The sequence below is a fragment of the Heterocephalus glaber genome, unplaced genomic scaffold, assembly GCF_053883595.1.
Source record: "Heterocephalus glaber isolate CG9 unplaced genomic scaffold, H.glaber_assembly_v1.0 deba00000122, whole genome shotgun sequence".
Taxonomy (NCBI): Eukaryota; Metazoa; Chordata; class Mammalia; order Rodentia; family Bathyergidae; genus Heterocephalus; species Heterocephalus glaber.
This window is the reverse complement of record NW_028258138.1, coordinates 31351116-31368408: the sequence shown is the minus strand read 5'-3', so window position 1 is coordinate 31368408 and position 17293 is coordinate 31351116. Positions and strand designations below refer to the sequence as shown.

Here is a 17293-nt window from a genome sequence, read left to right as displayed (position 1 = left end):
GTGATACATGAAATATATTAATATTTGAACAAAGTACAATTTATTAATCTGTATTAGATACAGATTTTAAATACTGCTCTCAATAGTTTATGTCACACATAGTTAAAGGAAAGTTATCGCTTGTCTAAGGGCATTCTATAAGTGTTCATTACAAAAAAATAAATTAAATTTTCAAAATTATGGAGGGTTCAATAATAGGTCAAAAAAGATTATGCTTTAATCATTGGGGCTTTAAAAATACTGTCTTTCTAATCACTTAATCAAAGGACAATTATTGACATGAAAACTTTGTCTTTGGAGAAAATCAAATCTGCTGTTTCAGATCATGCCTTTTCCAGGATCTGTGCAATTGGTAACACAAAGAATGGAGATTTCTATTCCCTTTCGGAAATGTAAGATCACATGTAGGTTAGGAATTTTGCAGTCGTTTTCTGTGTATGTATTGCCTGTGATGTAACAAACATTCAGTATTTGTTGAATGAAAGAAGTTCACTTGTGCTTTGCTATTTTTGATAAAAATTTATTATTTGGTATCATATGAGTCAAAGTGAGTGATATTTTACATCTACAAATTTTTGAAAGTCAGAATTACTGCCCTATGCTTATATGCACAAATGATTGTATCTCTTCCATTATAACCATAATCTAAATGTTTTCATCTTCCTCATTCCTTTCCTCCTTTCTTGGTGACATCTCAAGATTATCTCTCACTATGTTTCATCTAAGAACTTCTTCCTTTTTTTTTCTTTCTGATGACAAATTGTTTATTGTGGAATTTGAGAGGCAATGACCTTTTAAAACATTTTATTGGTGCAAAAAATTCCCTATTTTGACAAGGTTATATAGCAAGCAGGGGTTTTAGCCATAAACCACTTAGCTTGTTTCTCTGTCTAACATTAGTAACACTTGGTGCTGTCATCTTTGCTGAATACTGTCTCTTTTAAGGCTATTAAAAAGAAAAAGGTGGCTTTTGAGAAAGTATGCTTCTACTCTTTTGCTTTCTGCAAAAGAGTCTTGTGGGCTTTTTACACTAGAAAAAAGAATAAAGAATATTCCCTTCCTGCCTGTAAAGCCATTATGTCCCACTTTGGGGTTTTTAGCTTAACCTCATAAAAACAAAAGGAAAAAAAAGATCAAGAACAAACACTGAATTTCTAAGGGCTAGACTACTTCTCTTTAATCTAAGTTAGACTTGAACTCTACATGAAGCTAAAACTATAAGAAAAGAAAACCTCTTTACATTTAGGAAAAGCATAAATTTAAGAGATGTCAAAATTAGGTACAAAAGTCCTCCAGAGAGTGAAAGTAGCCAGGAAGAACCTAAGACATGAAAAGGTGTCTCTGTCTCCTGGCAATTGAGACAGGGAGGTTGACTGTCTATCACATTAGGGAAATATGTTTCACTTGTTATATAAAGTCTTTTACCGTGGTAACCTGATGCTTTTACAAGTAACAGCCACTCTACTGTGTATACAGTAGATGTTGAAAACAAAATAGTTTCTTCTGGGCCGGGGATTTAGCTCAGTGGTTCTGGCTCCTGCCTCGCAAGCGCAAGTTCCTGAGTTCAATCCCCGGTACCAAAAAAAAAAAAAAAGAAAAAGTTTCTTCCTGTGATTTTTAAACTCAATTTGAAAGCTAATTCAGCCTTAGGTTTTCCATATTGATGTGTTGATCTCTAAGCCTTGATTTCAATGGAAATTTGGTACAAATGATCAAATCCAGAACTATGTGATAAAGGCAGATGCCCTTATTTCAATTGTATTTGGTTTTTGATACATTTGTGAAAGACCTATATACAGTTGAGAGTTTAGTATTTTTCATTTTTAAATAAAACATGAATATTAACATCACTGTTAAAATGTAACATGTTAGAATAATTTGCACAATATTTTAAAGAAAGTAATGTGATTTCTAACTGCAAAACATAATTCAGGGAAAAAGAACACTCAAAAGAAATCTGAAAAGTTAGATATTTTTTCTTCCTTTGAGATTGAATATAGAAAAATATCAGTTAACATAAAGGAAACTAATCAGAAATGAATCCTTTGGTAGCAGGAAGAAATTACAAGAATAAATTCAGTAGCTGTGTTTGATTTGTGTCTTATGTGGTTCATTCTTAAGTGACACTATTAGAGACAATATCGCTTAAAAACAATCTTACACTCATCCGTTAGACAGTGATTATTTAATTTGGAGAATTGATGTTGAAGTAACAAAACTGTACTACAGATAGAAATTATGAGGAAAAATTACCTTGAATAAGCGTGGCTGTTTGTTTTTCTCTATCATTACACATATGATCAATTTCAACATCTTAAAAAATTTGATTTGAAATTTTTTTTCATTTTTTTCTAGAAATTTGAAATTTTGTTGTTTTTTAGAAACTATCTGTGTATATATTTAAATATTCCTTTCTTATGACTAGGACTTTTCTTGGCTTTTTTACTTGAGTAATCTTGACATTGATTAGCACCTACTGGGCACCTACTAGGCACTTTATCTGCTAAATACTTGTTAAAACTAGAAATATGAGTATTTATTCCAAAATGATGGAGGAAATAGCACAAGGACATCTTATGGTGAGCTCAAGCAGCTTTTGGTGGCTTTGGTCCTGTGTGCCCAGAGTAGGATCCATTATTTCAAATTTAAAGAGATGGGCATTAATGATTGATGCTGCCTGGTGGTCCAAATAGTAATTATTTTACTGTCTACATCTAACTCAAAACATCATCTTAGCAGAGTAAAACCTAAGTGTGGACAGAATTTCCAAAATTTAACTGAAGTTTACTGTCAAATTTGCAGATTATCAGGCATGGCATCTACAGAATCTGATTCAGGACTTCTGGGCTGGGCTAGTGAAATTTGTTTTTAAGAAATAAAGCACACAAATCCCAGGAATGTGGCATTACTTGCTGTGGTTTTGTGTTTTTTTTCTTTATAGTAGTCCACAGTATAGTCATTAGAGTCACATTGAATTTAGTGTAATCTTTCTGTCTCAGAAGAGATCATCTAAACTTGTTGAGCCTCAGTTTCCCCATATATAATATCTGGACAGCGACACAACCTCAAAGCATTTTTATAAGGATTAAATTAAATCATGTATATGATATTTAACATATTGTCTGTTTTAGAGTGATTTAAAGATAAGGAATATTGTATTCATGACTGTTCTTATTAATATCTTTATTGCTTTATCAATTTTTAGATAATTTTAGACAAGTAGCTCTTTTACTGCAATTGTAAATGAGAACTCTAAAGAACTAATATGGTATGACTGTTATGGAATGAATTATGAAAAACTATTCTCATATACAAAACATTACATTTTTAAAAAAAAATCTTTGTTAGTTTTTACAGTAAAGGCTTCATCAAAGTTAGCACTAAACTCATGTTTATGCTTTGCAAAATAAATAGTAGTAATTGTGACTATTTGGGAATCAAAACATATTTTTTTGACTCTTGGAGAGTTATTTGTTAATACCCTATGTTGCTGAGAAACATCCAACAGAGGGTATTTGCCCTCAGTTCTGATTTCTATTTTCCATTTTTTAAGATTCTTAGCCCCTCAGTTTACCTCTCTATAAAATAGGAGTAGTTCATTACAATTCATAAAGTAGTAAGATTATCCATAATAGTCAACTTATTCATCTTCAAAAATTGCTTAATTATCATGATCATTTGGAAACTTCAATTAACCCCTCCAAAACAAGGATGACACCTGAAGGGGCACCATCTACAGCAGTCATCACACCCCTGAATCCTCCAGCCTGTATATAGCAGGTGTGACATTGGTTATAGTCTTCCTGGGCAGCAGAATACCAAAGCCAGAAGAACATTTGAAGCAATTCAAAATACTGATTATTTAATGTAGAATATTTTACTTTTTCTAATAAAGAGGCAAATGATAAAAAATTGGGATATTAGGAAGTTGCAGTCTAAAAACATATTGTTTGATTCTATAAATATCAAATCAATGAAAAGATATCCCAGTCTTTAACTTATATATCAATTTTGATATATCTTTAAAACTCACTGACAGGATGACACACAAAATCTCTGCAGTACTTTGATCCATTGAAGAAAAATAACATTCATTGCATGACCAATAAAAATTAGTAAAGTAATACTGTTTGGAGTAATAATGTCAGAAAAGTATATCTTCGTAACTATAGTTAACTGGAATACTCAGTCTGAACCCATATTCCATCAATTTCCAGGCCTGTCAAAGGTTTATTACATGTACATTTAAAACATCTGTTCTTTTATCTATTCTTAATGTTTACCTGCAGCTGTATTACCCTCATATTTATCATCTACATAAGCTCAAGAATACATTCAAAAATAAAAATCTTTTAAAAGATGTCTCTTACCACAATTTTAACTTATTATATTGTTATAATTTGAAATTCAGTGTCTCCTTTTGATAAATATTTAGGATTGCCAGCATTATCTTGGTAGCAAAGAATTACTCGTTTTGAACCAGTGCTTCTTACTGCATCTTTTAAGGAAAGGATATTTCTTGTGGCTTTTACAAAATTTTATAGGTTGTGATATATCCACAAAATATAAAGTCTAACCACAACACAATAGATGCACGGTGGCCCTTGGACACTTTTTAAACAGTGTGTCATTGAACTTGCTGAGATTTATGATGTTTGAGAATAGTCACAGATTTGTTTGTATCATTTTATTATCTTAATCTAAACCCATTAGGTCTGTATTAGATGCTTATTTGGTAGATCGTGAGATTTTTTTTTTTCTGAAATAAGATGATAGTGAGCTAAAATTTTTTTTTTCAGAACTAATTTATGGTTGATTTTTAAACTTTTTTTCCTTTAGTTAAAGGAAGACTTTAAGAAAAGCAGTGAATACAGTTTCAAAATACTTCAAAGAATAAAAATAAGTATTTATTATGAATAATAAAAATGTATAAATTATTTACTTAATAATCATGCAGATAGCTTTTAAAATCATTCCATTTTTGAGGAGTGCTAGCCATACAGAAAGATGGATGATAAAGCCACACAAACTTTAAATTTTGAATTTTTCTCATTCTATTTTGTCCTTAGCTTCTAAGATTTCTTATGATTCTTTGCTTCAATTACTCATTTCTTAAACAGTCCAAACTAGATGCCATTATTAATCTTTCCTCTGTGTTTGCAGCCTCACAGATAAAGCAGCTCTTATTACTGTCATGATTTTGTTTCTGAAGTAAATTTGTGACTCTATCACCAGAATGATCATGTTCCCATCGCTGTGTCCCATCAGTCACAGGAAACTGAACTGAATACAGACTTCCATACACCAGCCATTCCATTTCCCAAGCAATCACCTTTTATCTCCCTGAGCTGAACCATTAAGAAAATCTAATCCCATTTTTGTTCATCTGTCTTACAATAGGAACTAGAGGATATTTAGCCCTCCCATTTCCCTTGAGACCTGAGTGCTATGCTACTCAGACAGAGGAAGCTATACACTTAGATCTCTCTTCACACCCCACTAGACTTTTTGCCAGGGTTCTCACAGGGACCAGTTATACTTTGAAGCTCAAGAAACAGTTGCTTTTCTGCCCTTCCTGCAAGTCTGTTGAAAGGAAAACAGGTGTCAAGCATTTCCAAATAAGGTGTTGCTCTTTTATCAGGCAAGTGGGATTTCTGTGAAATCTCAGCTCCTCTCTTGTAAGTGCTTCTCCATTTTTCTTCCCTTAATGTGAAATTAGTCTGCTGTCTCAATTTTATCACTTGCCTTTTACCTATAAAATATGGTACAAATTATACTGCTACCTCTTTAAATTTATTGTTGAAGTACAATATAATTGTTAAAATGTATCCTCAAAAGGATATCCATTCTATTCTAATCTGTGGGATTGTTATTTTCTCTTATGCTTCCCATAAGTATTTATGTCAACTATATAATGAAGGAGCAAAACACTTCTTCATTAGGATTGATTAGCCAGTGACAGCTACTGGAAGGCTGAGCCTTAAAGTATGAGGTTGACATAAAACGAGGAAGACACAAAGGCAGAAAAAGGGCCCAGGCTATCTTTTGGTTGATTTAATTGCTACTAATGGGATGTGTCCTTGAGCTTCTCTCCTTGCTTCTGGTTAGCTGCATGCTTCAAACAAGAAGCTTTGCTCAAATATCATGGGTGTCAGAGTTTATAATTGACCTGTATTTATATCCTAATGAACTAGGACTTGAAGAGTAATTATAACTTTCGGTAAAATGAGAAGCAACTGTCAGAGGTTTGTATGAGCTTTCAAGTTTCCTCTAAACCAAAGTGTAAATATTAATCTGCAGCATGTAATCATCATGCAGTGAAAATAAGAATGGAGCAAGGATCTGAAGCTGAATTTCTCATATTCTCCATTTCAGTTACTGGAAATGTAACCTGCAGAAACATATGCAGTAGAGAGCTTGGAGAGAGGAGTCATCCATTTCTCTCCCACTTTTCCTTGTCTTATTCCTAATCATTCACCACAAAATTCTGCTTATTTTGCCCATTAAGTATTTCCTATCTCTCTTATTATTTCTCACCTTTTTATCCATTGCTCAAATTCAGGTTTTTGTCATGTCTTAGTGAAATGGTTAACCTCTAACAGTTTCCATCTTAACCTATAGAATCACTGTCCATAAGGCATTCATCAATCTAAAACACATATCTACTTATAATAGTTCCTTCTATAAAATTTGTCATAGTTTACATTTGTCCATGATAAGATCCAAAATACTGGTGCTTATCTCCTTCAATTTAATACACTGTATATGTACATTTTCCCATGCATGTATCACCCTGAAGTTTAGTTCTGGGCTTTATGTTATGTTGGCTCCTTGGTCTAAAAGGCTATCCACCCCACCTGCTCCACTTTCTATCTGCTATTTACTCTTATCTTTGGACTCAGTGTTAAGTTTCCTTCTGTCTTGTCACCAGTTCAGACCAGAGAGGTTCACTTGAGAGTTGAGCAGCCTGAAGAAGAGATGCAGATGGTGGGATGGATTAGACATCTTCATTCCCAGATGCCACTCAGCCACATACACTCTCAGCAGTCCATAGGCCTCTAACCTGGTCACTCTTGAAGTAGTTTTGATCACTTAGTCTCCTGCCAGCCCTCATGTCAGTCTATATTTACACCATTTTTTCCAGTACTAGGGATTGAACTCAGGACCCTGAGCTTGCCAGGCAGGCATGGTGCAGCTGAGCTACATCCCTGCCCCTACATTTACTCCAAAATGCACAGTAGTGTCCATGTGCCAGTAATGACCTTGGTTATATAAGTTATTTACACCAAGAGGCAACAAGATCGGTTGTATCAATTATTTATACTGAGACTGAGAAAGTGGGCCTATGCCAAAATCTTGCTGATTTGAACTTAATGTCCACCAGAAATCATTCCCCTCTTCTTCCACATCCTGAACCATAGCACAGCCATTTTAGGCATCAGTTAGCATTGTGCCTCCAGAAAGCTTTATGGATAACTATCCCAGTATAGGCCGGGTAACCCCCATTCCTGTACCCATTGTATGCTATCACTGCCCCATCACACTGAAATATCTGTCCTGCTTGAATGTGAATTTCTTAAAGCCCCAGTTTTTCTTTTGTCTTGGTCTCACTGTTTTCTGCAGTGTGAGACTTTAAGTGATGATCTTCTAGAGAAACAGAACCAGTGGGATATAGATAGATAGATAGATAGATAGATAGATAGATAGATAGGGAATTATTAAGAGACTTGACTTAGATGTTTGGGGGAGCTGAAAAATACCCCAAACTTCCATCTGTAATCTGGAGAACCAGGAATGCAGAGATGTAATTCAGTCCAAGTGTGCATTCCTGGGAATCTGGTATCTGAGGGCAGGACAAATGCATGTCCCAGTTCCAGAAGAGAGAGAAAATTTATTTTTCCTCCACCTATTATAGTATCCAGAATCATAGTGGATTGTATGATGCCTTCCCACAATGGTAGGGGCAAATCTTTTTACTCTGCTGTTTCAAATGGTATTTTTTTCTGGAAACAGCCTCACAGATATGTCTCGTAAAGTAATGTTCTATCACCTATTTGAGATTCCCTTGACCCAGTCAGGTTGACACACGTAATTAACTACCACCGAATCCATAGTGTTCTTGCAACATTTTCTGTGTGAGTCACTCAAATACTAATCTTGATGTATGCCAGCTGAGCAAGTCCCTTGTTCTCATCTATTTAATAAAACAGATGTACAGTTAAAATAAATATCAATGAGCTAATAGGAAGATAAACAATAATTAGTAAAATAAATTTCCATAAAAGTGGGTTGTAGATTAGAAAGGGCAAATGTCATCGCTATGATTATTTCTCTCACTGGCCTCTTCCAGTACAAAATTAAAAATCCATTAGATTTTCAGTAATTTTTATTTTGTCAGACAAATCTGAAACTTTTGGTATGCGATTATGTGGTTTGGCTATTTTCTTGTTTTTCTATAATAGTAACTTTTTGTGACCCGTTAATCCATTTTTGAAAATTAGTCCTTAATATTTCTCTGGAAAGTGTTTTAGGGAACTTTTTCTATTTTTACCTGCTCTTAGCAGTCTATAGGGGAGACATTAACAGCATGATGTTTTGAAACAAGTACACTTGATTTTGAAAGCTGAATGTGCAGATTATTAAATTTCCGAATCTTTGATCTCTCACCAGGAAAATGAGGGTGAAAATGTTTCTCTCATAGGATAACTGTGAAGGTTAATGAGCTGACAAACATAAATGCTTAGTGGGGTGTGAAGCATTTAAATTGTCACTTCATTGATGTCTCCTGTATGTGTCAGAACCCTTACTCTACCTGCCTTTGGTGTCCCTAGCTGCCCATCACAGGCTGATTAAGGATTAAAGGATTAAGCTGTGAGTCATATGTGTGCATCTACTAAAATGTTTTACATAGACACACATAATTACTTCTCAAGCCATATGAAAACTTTTGTCACTGAAGTCAGAAAGGCCAATTTTTATTCTAGTCCATTTAAACAACAGTGGATAAGCATAATACTAAAAAATCGAATTTAGTAAAAAGATATATTTTTCTGTTGATTCTATACATTTGACATCCATTTCAGACCCGTCATAGTTATTATTTATTATTAATAAGTAATATTTACTATTACTAAACAGATCTATAATTAGCATGATTTTCTTTGACATTTAACATAATTTTTCCCTCCTTTTATGCTAAGCTTCTTGATTGATAGAAGGAATAATACTGAATTCCTTTACTCTTCATTTTATAAATATAATCTATATTGTAGAAAATGAATGAGCTGCAGATAAAAATACAGTCAACATTCATCAGCAAGTTAAAAAAAAGGTTTTTGTTGAATACATATGGACTTTTTTTGTCTTAATTCCCTAATAAAATAATGTAAGCAGCATTTACATAGCATTTATATTATATTAGGTGTTATAAATAATCTAGAAAAACTTTATGGTATAGGGAAGGATATATGTATATCATATACAAATATCAAAACATTTTATATAAAGGACTTGAGAGTTTATGAATTCTGGTTCCACGGGGAACCAATTCCCATAGATAATGAGGAGCAGTTGCTATTTGGATAGATGGTCCTCAGTCATAGCTGCCATATAATTTATACTTGATGAATGGTTCAGAAGTAATGTGTTGGGGGCTGGGGATTTAGCTCAGTGGTTTCAACCCGAGTTCGATCCTCGGTACCAAAAAAAAAAAAAAAAAAAGAAAAAAGTAACTGTGTATCTATGCACTGAGAGATATTCTAAAAGGAAAAATAAAAAAATTGAAAATAATGGAGATTCACGTTAAATGCACATAACATCACATCTTATGTGCATATGTGACTTTCTAAATGTACCATTAGGTCATTATTTGAGAATGTGAAATTAAAATTCAGAGAATTTGAATAAAAATGAAACAGTGTAGTTTGCTGTGTAGATTTTAAAGCCAATTGTAGAAGGTAAACTTTAAGAGAAACTTGCATTAATAAATGAACTCTGTAAGAAAGAAAGCCTATTTTGTGAATTTGTGGTTTCCATGAATGGAGTTCACTATGTTTTACTTTCTATCAGCACATGAGATCTTTTTGTAAGAGTCGCATGACTTTATGGAGCTTGTATGATATCTAGGTATAAAAGAAGTAATAAAAAAAACCCTAAGCCTTCAGTTCTGAATTTATTTTCTTTGATGTAGACTTCATTTGAATCAGTTGTTGGAATAATTTCCTTAAATGGTTGATTTCAGAAAAGCTGACCTTATAATAATGCATTGTTTCTGAACTTTAATGTTATTATCTGAGTCAAAGCCAAAACTAATAGTGTCAAGGGGCCTTTTTGAGGGTTCAAGTTAGGTTTACTATAATCCAAGATCCTGGTTGAAAACCGAGTTCATCAACATTTTGATGAAACACATACTGTATATGAGGCCTCCAAAGCTTTACTTGATGTGTGTGATGCTTTTGCCAGACTCTGACAAGATGTAACAAACTAGTCCTTTGGGGAGCAATTCTTAGTGACATATGGCAATAATCCACAGAGGGCCAGTGAAGCCAGTTGTCCTGTAGTAAACATTGCCTCAAAAGGCAGAGGAGATACATCTGTAATTATGTCCCTCTATCTGTGATTACTGCCTCTTGTCTATATTGCTACTCTTAATGCTGAATACAAGAGTCTTATTCAAAATGTCATACCTGCAGGGTTTGTTATGCATGTGTTGTCTTTTTGTACTTAAAATAATGATAGAAACAACACAACTGAGTTCCTGTGCAGAGGAGAAGTAAAAGAAGTGTTCTTGGTGAGCACAGCTCTGAAGAGTGCAGAATAAACATGGTAGAAAAGTTGTTTTTTTTATCATTTTCCCAATTCCTAAATTTCAAACCTTCTTTCTACTGTTTGAATAGTTAGTTTAATATGAAGAACTAGAGAGTAAAGCAAATGAATGAGATGTTTACTTTTGGTTCCAAGATTTAGCTATTCTTGTGCTTATATCACTGTGATATGAGGCTTTTAACTCTTTTTTTTTTTTTTTTTTTTTTTTTTTTTTTGGTACTGGGCATCAAACTCGGAAGACTTTTAACTCTTTCAGGAAGATCCCTAGAAGGGGAATAGCTAGGTCAAATGGAACTTCTAGTTTTAGTTTTTGAGGAATCTCCATAGTGATGTCCATAGTAGTTGTATGAATTTACATTCCCACCAACAATGGAGAAGGGTTCATTTTTCCCTATTGCCCCTCCTGCAAGGTTATTGGTTGATTTCTTGATGATCATTCATTCTTTCAGGAGAGAGATGGAATCTCGGTGTTATTTTAATTGGCATTTCTCAAACAGCCAGTGATGCTGAACATTTTTTTTTTTCATATATTTATTTGCTGTTTGTACTTTTTCATCTGAGAAGTGTCTGTTCATTTCAGATGCCCATTTTTGGATTGGGTCTTTAAATTTTGGAGGAGATCTGATTTTTTTTGAGTTCTTTATATATTAGATAGTGCTTTGTCTGAGAAGAAGCTGGTAAAAATTTTTTCCTACACTGTGGATTGTCTCTTCACTCTGTTGGTGGTTTCTTTTTTTTTTTTTTTTAAACAAAATCCCCACAGTTTATTTATCTTTTAGTTTTTCCAAAATTGAAAATATCAAGTCCTGCTGCTAAGAAGAAAAAACAAACATAAAATCTGAACCCTTCCCCCTTCTCTTAAGTCACAGAACATGGAAGGAAGTTCAGTGGGGCAGGTGGATGCAGAGAACCAGGAGGGAGGAGGGCAAGAGAGACTCCCCACACGTAAAAAGCCGTTCAACAGAAACTGATAAATCCAGGACAATGGCAGAGTAGGTAAAAACAAAGAGCAGCAGTGCGAGAGAGGCTGTGTTGCAGATATGGCCTCCCTTCCTCTTCTCTTTCCTCCTCAGGCAATGCTAGGCCTGAGATATAACTTCCCTTGAAATTTCATTAAAGAGTTTGAGGAGTACTGGCATTAGATCTTCTATAAATTTCTTGTAGAATTCAGCACCAAATCTGTCAGGATCTAGGGTTTTCTTTATTGGTAGTTTTTAATTACATCTTCAATTTAATTGACCAATGTTGAGTTATTTCAAATTTTTATATCTTCTTGATTCAGCTTTGGTAATTCACATGTATCTAGGGATTCATTCATTTCTTCTATGCTTTCCAACATATAAGAATACAGCTTCTCAAAATATGTACTGAAGATCTAGATTTCTGCAGGATCTGTTGTGATTTCACCCTTTTCATTCTTTATTGGATTTGAGTCTTTTCTTTCTTTTTTATCAGGTTGGCTAAGGGTTTCTCTATTTTATTTAATCTTTTGAGGGACCACCTCTTCAATTCCTTGATTCTTTGTGTTGTTTTCTCAGTTTCAATTCCATTAATTTCTGGCCTGATTTTGTAACTTCTTCCCTCATACATTCATTGGGTTTAACTTTCTCTTCTTCTTCTACTAGCGTGAGGCTCATCATTAGGTTGTTTAGTTGTTTTTCTGATGTGGGAACCCACTGCTCTAAATTTCCCTCATGGGACTGCTTAAATTACATTCATAAGTCCTGGTGTGTTGTATTGGAATTATTGTTTGATTGTAGAAAATGTCTAGTTTCTTCTTTAATTTCATCTGTGATACATTGGTTGTTCAGGAGATTGTTATTTAACTTTCATGTGTTTATCAGTTTTTGTGGTTTCTTTTGGCATAGATCTCCAATTGCATTGGACTATGATCTGATAATATGCATAGGACAATTTCAATTATGTGCATTTACTTAAGCATATTTTATAAGTTTGTAGGTCTCTTTGTTGCTTCTGTTTGTATGTGGTCTGTTTTGGAGAAAGCCCCCTGTGCTGCTGAGAAGAATGTGTATTCTGATGTTGCTGGGTAGAATACTCTATAGATATCTACTGAGTCCATTTGTTCAAAGCTTTGGTTTAGCTTGGTATTTCTTTGTTGTTTTGTCTAGTTAATCTCTCTATTTGTGACAGCGGGTATTGAGGTCCCCCATTACAATCGTATTAGTTCTTTTTGAATTTTTATGGCCATTAATATTTGTCTTAAATTTCTTTGTTGATTTTTTGTCTAATTAATCTATTTGTGACACTGGGGTATTGAGTTCCCCCTATGATGATTTTATTAGTGCTTCTCTCATTTTTATATACATTAGTGTTTTGTAGATAGTTGGTTATGCCAGTATTTGGTGCATATATATTTATGACTGTTATCTTTTTCTCTTGGAATGTTCCCTTCACAAGTATGTAGTGACCTTCTTTGTCTGTTCTGATCAGTTTCAGCTTGAAATCCACTTTGTCTGCAAATCTTTTTTTTTTTCCAGTTTCCTGTTTCATGGAGTATTGTTTTCCATCCTTTGACTTTTAGTCTGTGAATTTATTTTTGAGTTAAATGTGCTTCTTGTATGCAGCATATTGTTGGATCTTGTTTCTTGATCCATTCTGGCAATCTGTTTCTTTTGATTGGTAAATTGAGACCATCTACATTGATGGTTATAACTGATAGATTTTGACTTATCCTTGTGATTATATTATTTTCCTCTCGGTTCTCTTTCTTTCTCTTCTACTTAATTGTTTGCCTTTCCTGATGCATTCATTCTATTGAGATTCTTGGCATTATCTTCATTGTCTTTTCCTAGAATATCCTCCATTGTTTTTGGAGTCCTGATTTGGTGGTCATGAATTTCTTCAGTTTTCCTTTATCATGGAAGTATTTTATTTCTTCATCAATTTTGAAAGATAATTTTGCAGGGTACATCAATCTGTGTTGAAGGTTGTTTTCTTTTAGGGCTCGAAATAATTCAAGCTCTCCTTGTTAAGGGTTTGTATTGAGAAGTCTGCTATGATTCTGATGAGTTTTCCTTTATATGTGATTTGTTTCTTTTTTCTAATAGTTTCTAATATTCTGTTCCTGTGTTCCTGTGATGAATTTCTGGAATCTTGACTATGATATGCATTGGTGTATTTTTTTCCTGATTATGGTTATATGGAGTTCTGTATGCCTCACTTCTCTGTATGTCAGATTCTTTTTCTTTGCTTGAAATATTTTTTCCTATTGCTCCTGTGAACAAATTTTTTTATGTCCTTTGTGCTATTTTCTGATTTTTCATTGATTTCAGTTTATCTTGTAAGTCTTCTTTGCTTTGTCTAGCATCTGTTGGATTGACTTTTTGTGACCCTTTGCTATTTTTAAGAAATCTTTAATTTGATGATCACCAGCCAGAATCCTGTGTTCTAAATATCTGGTATCTTGTCTTCACATTGGTTAACTCTACGGTGTACACTTTCAGTAGAGTTTTTAATCTCCTGAATCTCTGATTCTGTTTTATGGGATCCAGTTCTTTTCTATATTGAACATTCATGGTTTCCATGTTTCTCCTAAGCACTAATTTTTAATCTGTATCTGTGCTAGATTCACTAACCATTTCTTCATTTTGATCGTCATCTTTTTAATGATCTGTGTAATTATTTCTGGTTTGAATTTTTCAAGAGTCTTATTTATCTGCTTTGATACTTCTGCTGTTATCATTTCCAAAAATTCAGCTTGATGGCTTTTGATTTTTTTTTCTACCTCAATAGCTCCTGAGTTTGCTTTGCAGGATTTAGGGGTTTGAGGTGCATTTTGCTTCCATGTTTTCTCATTTTTTATTTCTTTGTTGTTATTGTTTATTTGTTTTCTGCATTGAGACTTGTAAATTACTTATGGTAGGTAGACTTACAACAGTGATATCTTGGTTCATGAATTTAATTCTTTCCGCAGTTCTGGTCACAAAGAGAATTGGAGGAAAACCAAATAAAATTTCCCCATAAGGTCAACATTGAACCTAACCATTGGATTTAATTCAGTTCTTGTCCAATTTGCTGTATGACCAGAATCATGGAAAAAATTAAGTTCATGAACTGAGGTACCACTGTACTAGTATCATTATCTCTTTAAGCAATGACTACTTTTCAGAGATGTCTTCTAAGTGTTGCTAGGTTTTGGGATTTCAGTCTGTCCCAGGATCTTGCCTCTTCTGTTATTAGGGCTGAAAGGTTGCAGCCTGTTTGGCCTAGCACCCAGTCCTTTTGAACTGGACTGTAGTATTGTTTATGACACCCAGGCAATTTAGGTATTGATGTACAAATATCAGTTGAAAAATATGGAACACTTCAGAATTTGCATGTCACCGTGTGCAGGGGCCATGTCAATCTTCTCTATATGCTTCCAGTTTTAGTTTATGTGCTGCCAAAGTGAGCACTGCGTATCATTTAATGTAAAAGAAGTCATCCTAAAATTCATATCAATCAAAGGTTCCTGTATAAAATGAACATTTTGAACTACCATACCTAAAGTTCACAAAACTGTTTAAAATACCATGAGAACTTTAATTTGCTTTTAAACTGTTATTCTAATGACTTGATAAATAATGTGCCAATATAAACATACCTGCAAAAAACTAAAATAAGTGTAAGACAAATATAACTGAATAATTGCTTTATAACAGATTTATGAAGATAGGAAAATCCATAAAGGGTTATTAAAGTTAGTTTTAGGACATCTATTTCGTGTGGTCAATGTTATTAGGAGAGAATTTAGAGTACTGCACGATTAAGTCTGATACATGGCCCATGTTTTTAGATGGCTCGTTTTATAAAGATGCTTTTTAAAAGTTAATTTTGTGAATAGAATAATCATTACAAACAGTGCTTTTTAGGTCATTAATATAGAGATGAGACCTGGTGTTGTGTTTTTGTCTTGGAATTTTTACTCTCAAAAATATACATAGTGTAGTATTTAACTATATTGATAAATAAATTTGGCTTTATTTAAATTTCTTGGTAGTAAATGTTCAATGAATTCTGTGATGGATTTTTGAAACTTTGAATTTAGACATGGATGACAGAGGGCTTCCAAGCAATTTACTTTGGCACTATCTTATAAATGAGAAAACAGATGTTAAAGATATCTTTGTACTAAATGACAAGCTCTGATCATATTTATTGATTTCTGAACTACATATCTTGAATATTTTCAGTGATTTTTCTAAATGGTTACATCACATCACTTTTATGAGATCGAGTTGGCTGTTTTGACATTGTTGCTATGAGAAAATAAAATGCATCATGAATTATTTCTTCCCCCAAACCTTTTTTCTATGTCTGAAATCTGCCAGTGTATGAACAGATTTTATTATTTTTATCCAATATGTTAATATACATATTGGATAAATAAAATAATTTATCAAAAGTAATTTTGTTTAAGTCATGAAACAAAACCATTTTGGGATCAAAAATACATCAAAAGTAATATTTAACTCCCTTTTCCAAAAAGAATGAAACACATCATACACTAAAAGAACAATATTTGGAACTAAAGAGACTTGGATTCCAATTCTTTTCTTAGTTGATGAGTGACCTTTAGAAAGTGACCAAAAGTTTGCACAATTACCATATCGAGTTACTTCTTAGAGAGCTGCTGCAGTTTCTAATATCATATCTGACATGTGGCTAACACTGATGGCACTTTTTTTTCAGTTAAAGAGTGAGAGTTGTTGGGTTTTTTTTCCCATTAAGTTTATTGGTATATTTTAGGTATACAATATAGTTACATTCATCATTGGGATCTTGTACCATTACATGAGTATCTTGGTTCTTATTATTTTCCTGTTTCCCTGCCCTCCCTTCACCACCTCCACCCTTCCCCATTTGCAAAGACTTTTTTTCCATTTTTTTCCTTTTCTCATATTTTTTCTTTTCCCTTCTTTTCCTTCCCCTACCCCTCCCACTTCCCCTACTCCTTTAGACCTTTTCTTCCTATTACACAATATCAATTATACATTTTTTAAATTACAATATCAAGATCTAGGAGACATTACCACAGATTTTGCAGAATTTAAAAGGATATAGAAAGCGTATTACAAAAATCTTTTTTGAAATAAATTTGACAACTTCTAAGAAGTACTTTGGAAGACAAATTAATGAAACTAACTCTGGAGGAAATATAAAATTTGAATAGCATCTATTAAAGAAAGTACATTCCTAGCTTGAAAACTTACCTATATGACAACAACAGGCTCCTATACATTTTAAATGATAAATTATATCAAACATTTAAAGCAGAAAAAAAAGGAACACTTCTCCCCTCATTTTAGGAAATCAACATTGTGCTAATATTAAAACTGGATAAAGATAATAGGAGAAAAAAGTATGAACATAGATAGAAATTTGTTTAACAAAACAAACTATTAGAAGTCAGATCTGGCAGGATGTAGAAAGTGGTTTTGTTATAGGGATGGCAGTGTTTGTTCAGCAT

At 33.4% G+C, this 17293-nt stretch overlaps 1 protein-coding gene and 1 non-coding gene across 9 annotated transcripts in view; one reads left to right on the top strand and one right to left on the bottom strand.

Moving 5' to 3' along the window:
- Positions 1 to 17293, top strand: part of Robo1 (roundabout guidance receptor 1) — a 1092891-nt gene that overhangs the window by 978066 nt on the left and 97532 nt on the right. The gene's annotated exons all lie outside the window — the stretch shown is intronic.
- On the bottom strand, positions 15135 to 15239 carry LOC147830389 (U6 spliceosomal RNA). The gene has a single exon (XR_015439451.1). It is a non-coding gene; the product is annotated as a U6 spliceosomal RNA (small nuclear RNA).